The sequence below is a fragment of the Dasypus novemcinctus genome, chromosome 20 (genome assembly GCF_030445035.2).
Source record: "Dasypus novemcinctus isolate mDasNov1 chromosome 20, mDasNov1.1.hap2, whole genome shotgun sequence".
NCBI lineage: Eukaryota > Metazoa > Chordata > Mammalia > Cingulata > Dasypodidae > Dasypus > Dasypus novemcinctus.
The window spans coordinates 51,242,404-51,248,194 of record NC_080692.1 but is presented as its reverse complement, the minus strand read 5'-3'; the positions used below and the strand labels follow the sequence as shown (position 1 = coordinate 51,248,194).

Below are 5,791 nucleotides of genomic sequence, written 5' to 3'. Positions count from 1 at the left end.
CTAATTGAAATAATAAAAAATAAGTATGTGCTAACTTTTAAATGTGTCAGTCTATATTTGAGTTGAGGCAGCTTTTCAGTCTTTGACTTCACACCTTTAAATTAACAGGTTTATGGCCATCACAGTTAGAACAGAAAACCATTATGGGGAATTTATTTGCAGGAAAATAAACAAATCATTTAAAGAAAATTCGCCAGGATATTCATTCAAAAGGATATTTATACTTTAGATAAAAATAAAAATCGGGGAGGGAGAGACGATGCAAACCAAACATTTGAAGACATTGCACAAGGCAGGAGACGCTCATCATGTGTTACTCCAGACTAAGAGGCATAGTTTGACTTAAAATATGGAAGGAAATTCTAGTACTTAGAACTCCCCATCGGGGAGACAGTCTTCTCGAGGAGGGGCTGGCCATGGCCACGCGTAGACGAGGTAACCACAGCGACGATACTAAGAAAGGCGCGAGTGCGGTGAGTGCTGTGCTGGGTTAAGCAGCTACTCTCAAATTCCATGGTAAGGAGGAATTTTTATTACAAGCTCCGTTTATATTGAAAACAGCAGAAAACCACAGGTTTTTTTATGGGTTGAGCCAGAGGGAAAGGATGCACTGTAATAGAAATCGCCTGGACTCCCAGCTGGCCTCTTCAGACTCTTTTCGTCTGCAACGTTAATTTGCAATGCCTTAGTGCAAGTGACGCATTTCCCCGCCCTCCCACAATGGATGCCATGCCTGGGACCGTAGAAAATAACAGCAAGAAAATGGCTTCATGGTGCCAACTATTGCATTTATCGTTTAAATTCTTGGATGGACAGAGCCCTTTTCCAAACCCTGCTGGGGTGTGCCTGTGACATGAAGACATAAATGTTCTGAAATCTACTCGTTTAGAGTTAGAGGCTGTCGTAGAAGAACTTCCACCCAGCGCTCAGGTGTGAGAAGGGAGTGTCACGGTCACCCTTCTGTCTTCTCTTCCACGACTCTCTTCTCTCTTAAACAACTGGAACCTGCCGGCTATTTTCTGTCTGAATTATTTGGAGATTAAAAAGAGATATTTAAATGTGAGATTAGCATGATTTGCCCCGTGTTAACCACATATCACATGTCATGACTCCTGCTTTTGTTTTTAATGTGCTGTTGCATAGTGGGCATGCCATTTTACTAAGCACACAGAGGGTCATGTCATCATGAGATGGAACATGACACATGTAACTTTTGTTATCGTTTAATAGCAATTGTACGTCCCGTGAGAACCGAGGTTCTCTAGTTCTCGACTAAGAAGATTTTGCCCCCAGGGAGCGTTTGGCAACGTTTGGGAACAGTTTACTCTCCTGACTTGGTCGACTCCTCTACCCTGGAATCTGGGGCCGGGGCCAGGGTGCAGCTAGAGACCCTGAAACTCACGGGCAGCTCCCACAACAGGGGGCTCCCAGCCCAAAACGCCAGTGTGCTGAGGTGGGAAAGCAGATGAGAGCTTAGCGGGGCTCATTTTCTTCACAACTTGACTTAAAAGTCAAGACTGAAGTGTTCCTTCAAGTATGGTTTTCCCACTTCTCCTGCATAGACTTTTGACTGGTAAATAAGCTTGCTTTGTTCAGTAGTAAAAGCTAATCCTGCTGACCTTAACTGGCAAGATCTAATAACAGAAAAGACTCGCTGTAATTCATTTATTCATCCACTTGTTCAATGAGTATTTATGAACGGTAGTCTCCGTGTCAAGTACTGTCCAAGGTCCTTTCTATGCATGCTGCCTTAATCGCCCACAACAGCCCTTGAACAAATCAGAGAACAGTAAACAAAATCCCCGCCTTCATGGGACTTCCATTCAACAGGAGAGAATCCATAAATATAAATACACACACACATACACAGAGACAGATATCAGTGAGTGCCATAGAACAAAGAAAGCAGATGCTAGGAAGTGGGGTTGCAGTTATAAACTAGAGTGGTTAGCGAAGGCCTTGGGGAAGGGTGACATTTAAGCAAAGGCTTGGGGGCCGTAAGGTGGCAAGCTCATGGCAATCTAAGCGAAGCAGACAGCAGGTGCAAAGGTCCTGGGGAAGCAAGTGAGGGGACATGGGAGGAAATGAGATCAGAGGTCCTCACGCCAGCCGGTGCTGAGCCCTGAGGACTGGGAGTCGGGAAGCCTCACTTGGTGCGGGATGGGTCGGGAGGTTTGGGGTGAGCAGGAGCGCTCTGTTCGAGTGAGCCATCCTCAGGCGCACCCCTGTGGGCCGAGCAGGTGACGGGTCCTGACCTGACCTACACGTGGACTGCCAGGTACAATGGGCAGTGGAGCGTCTGCCCCAGGCCCACCCCCCCTTCCCTGAGCCTGGGTGAGCTTAGGATGGGCAGGGGGTGGTGGTAAAGAGGGGGGCCCGGTGCCCCTATCAGAGGAGACAAGGAGAGATGAGGTGGGGGGGCATGGATGGCTCTTCCCAAATATTTGGGGAAAAAAAGAAGAGGAAGTGATGTAACTTCCTCTGGGGCTGGGTCTAAAGTGGATGGTAGAGATGGCCCCTCACCATCAGCAAACGTGATCAGCCTCGCGGAGACGTAAGCCACCGCTCTCTTCAGAGACAATGATGTTACCTACACATGGCAAGACAGAACCCTAGGACTCAGGGCTTTCAGACTCTTAGTCAAAGGTTCTGAAACTCGTTTAATGGCTTCTGTTTCAATGAAGTTAGGGCATCTTGGGGAAGAAAAAATGAAAGGGAAATCTGGGACACTAAGGGCTGCCACGCTTGGCCTGGTTTTCTTATTTATTTTATTTTAAAGGAGGCTCTGGGGGTTGAACCCAGGACCTCACGCGTGGGAAGCAGGCGCCCACCCTCTGAGCTAAAGCCGCTCAGCTTGGTCTGGGCTTTGAATGAAGGGCCAGGAGAGAGGTGCCTGGAGAGCAGGGGAAGGCCGAGACCCTGGCCCAGGCGCCTCAATTCAGGGAAACCTCTTGGAAGGACAAACTGACAACCAGCCCCGCAGAAGCGCATCCTGAAACCTGAGCTGACCGCCGGGTGTGCTAACTGAAGGAATACCAGAAGATGCCGGTAAGAGAAACATTGGGGTTGGAAAAAAAAAGAAATGCTGTGACAAGTTCTCGCTTGTCCAGGGTTTCATTAGTGTCCTCCTCAGGAGAGTGGGAGTTAGTAAACACCAGTTTTAAAAGACCCTTACCACTGATTTGTGCTTGGGCCACGGGGAGCCTGGGGGTCCCACTCAGCAAAGGGCATTTCTGAGCGCGCCTGTTCCTGCTCTCCCTTCCGCCACCTTGACAAGCAGTTCCGGGAGGAGCAGGCGCCCTTCCCCGCGCCTGGGGGCAGCGGTCCAGGCAGAGCTCACTGAGGCAGGCCCGCCTCAGCCCTCACGGAACCCTCATTTGGAACAAGCAAGGAGCCAGGGGGTCTTGGGTGCGAGCAGGTAACAGGACTTCACTTCCAGGGATGTTATGTTTGGGCCCTGATCAAAACCGAGAGAGTAGCCGTTTCTCATCCACATGCACAGTTTAAGCAAAAAATAAAAAGGAGAAAATTCATGTTTTTGGAAAAGAGAAAAATCAGAGGCGTTAGCTCTGAGGCGTTGCAGGAAATGGATATCAAAGGAGGCTGATTTACAGCCAGGAAGGAGCTGGAGGAAGCAGACCTGACGGTGACAGCAAAGGGCTAACGGGGTGGGGACAGGAGGGGGCAGGTACAGCCCGCGGCACTGAGGGCAGAGCAGGGGTGGCCAGCCACACTCGGGCAGTTGGTAAGCTCCACTGTCCCTCTCCCCTGTTCTCTTCATTTTATGAAAGATTCCCCCGCAGCCCGGGCTGTGTACCTGCTGCTGACACCAACGGCCGTTCAAGCGAAGATCAGAGTACGTCCCCTCGTCCCCTCGGCAGGTCCCCGACGTCAGCTCTTCCCTCCTCCACCTTGCAGGGCCAGAAAACCATTTTAGGTCTCCTTCCCGCTCGCCTGCCTCCCTGCCTCCCTCCCTTCCAGCACAGGAGTCTTCCAGACCCACGCTGACGCCTGACGAGCAAGGCCAAGCTCGCTCGCTGGGACGTGGCAGTGCGGCTGTCACCCGCACGGGTTCAGCCGAGCGCGCACTCTCGCCGGCAAGGCTGAGGACCCCCTTCTGCTGCCTGACCTGGTGGTGCCCCCTCTCCCTCAGTCTCCCTCGGGTCGGAAGTCTGAACCAGCAGTGCGTTCTTCAGAGGCTCAGGGGAAGCAGAGCGCGTGCAGGCAGGTGTCCCCTGCCCCCGGCCCTCGGGTGTCCCCTGCTCCAGCCCTCAGGTGTCCCCTGTATCTCCTGCTCCAGCCCTCAGGTGTCCCCTGCCCCTCAGGTGTCCCCTGCTCCAGCCCTCAGCTGTCCCCTGCTCCAGCCCTCAGGCGTCCCCTGTGTCCCCTGCTCCAGCCCTCAGGTGTCCCCTGCCCCTCAGGTCTCCTGCTCCAGCCCTCAGGTGTCCCCTGTGTCCCCTGTGTCCCCTGCTCCCGGCCTGGCCTCGGGGAGCCCTGCTGGGTGGGAGGCAGCCGCCTGCCTCCGTTTCTCCCCTGAGGATGGCGTCTCCCTCGGCTCCAGGAGCAGCTCTCACCGCCGTTTCAGGGAGTGACGCCTGCAGGAGAGTCTCCTGACCCCGGGTTCCTAGGAAAGCCTCGTGGGACATCCGCGGAGGGGCTCAGCCTGGAGGCCTGGGCCCAGCCTGGGCGGCGGTGCGGGGGCTGGGTGGGCCGGGGCCTCCCAGCAGAGGCTGAGGCCGCAGAGCGCTCCTCGCTCTCCTCCGGGGGTGTTTGCCCCACGGGCCGTGACCCTGCTCTTCTCATGGTGGAATGGGTAAGTTCAAGAGCAGTCAGGGAGGGTGCGGGGCCTGTCAGAAAGCTCCGCGCTCCTAGGGGCTCCCCGTTCGCAGGCAAACCCCGCAGGGCCCGGTCCACTTAGCTCCCACTGCAGGCCAGGCCCCCCGGGGCGGCTCTCCAGGCCCCACCGCAGGCTCTCCGTGGTCACCTGCTTCGCACCACCTGAGCCCCTGAGGCGCTCCCACCCCGCTCAGGGTTGGTAATTTGCCAGAACGATTCCCCAAACTCACTGAAAGTGCGACATTAAGGATTTAGTTTTGTTAAAGGAAAAGGTGACAAACAAGAAGCCGAAAGAAGAGATGCGCAGGGTGAGGGTAGGGGGCCTCAACCCCCAGCTGCCACGCCCTCCCACCATCTCCACCCATCTCCCAGTGCTGGAAGCGCTCCCGGCTTTGAGGGTCCTGCACCCCCCTCGGGCGGGGAGGGGCCGGCGGGTGCTCCAGCCTCCTGAGCCACAGTCCCCGCAGGGCCAGCCCTGCCCCGATGCCACCCTGTGGGCCCCTCTCTGCCCTCCGTTAGCGTATGAAATACCAGGTGCGGTCCTGGGTCCAGGGAGAAGAACAAAAGCACCCCAGAGCTTCCGAGGGTCTTCTCCAGGAACCCAGGCCAGCGGCCAGCCCAGGGTTTCATCGTCCTGCAGAGGGAGAGGTGGAAAGCTAAAGCTTCAGCCGGGTCCGTGCTCCAGTTAGCTCCTGGTTTCCTTCCCATGCTGCTCTGCTCTTGCACAGGGAAATGCCATTCCATTTTTAGCCATCCTGAAACTAAACGCGTAGAGAGCCACGGAGGCACAGCCTCCACTCTGTGTGGGGTGAGATACTTCAAAAATGGCAACTCCTCCAGGGGTAAGCCATTTGGGAAACACCTTCAAGAGAAAGCTCAAGTATTTCTTCAGAACCCAAATTAGCATGTCTGCAGTCTTTGTGGATCCTTCGGGATGACAGGGAGAAAAGGGTCA

General features: G+C 54.5%; 1 long non-coding RNA gene across 1 annotated transcript; it reads right to left on the bottom strand.

The window, feature by feature from the left end:
- Positions 1-218: 218 nt before the first annotated feature.
- LOC101443509 (uncharacterized) lies at positions 219-5,501 on the bottom strand. The gene is made up of 3 exons (XR_011646686.1): positions 5,368-5,501; positions 3,818-3,911; positions 219-1,023 (listed from the first exon to the last, which is right to left on the bottom strand). It is a non-coding gene; the product is annotated as an uncharacterized lncRNA (long non-coding RNA).
- Positions 5,502-5,791: the final 290 nt, after the last annotated feature.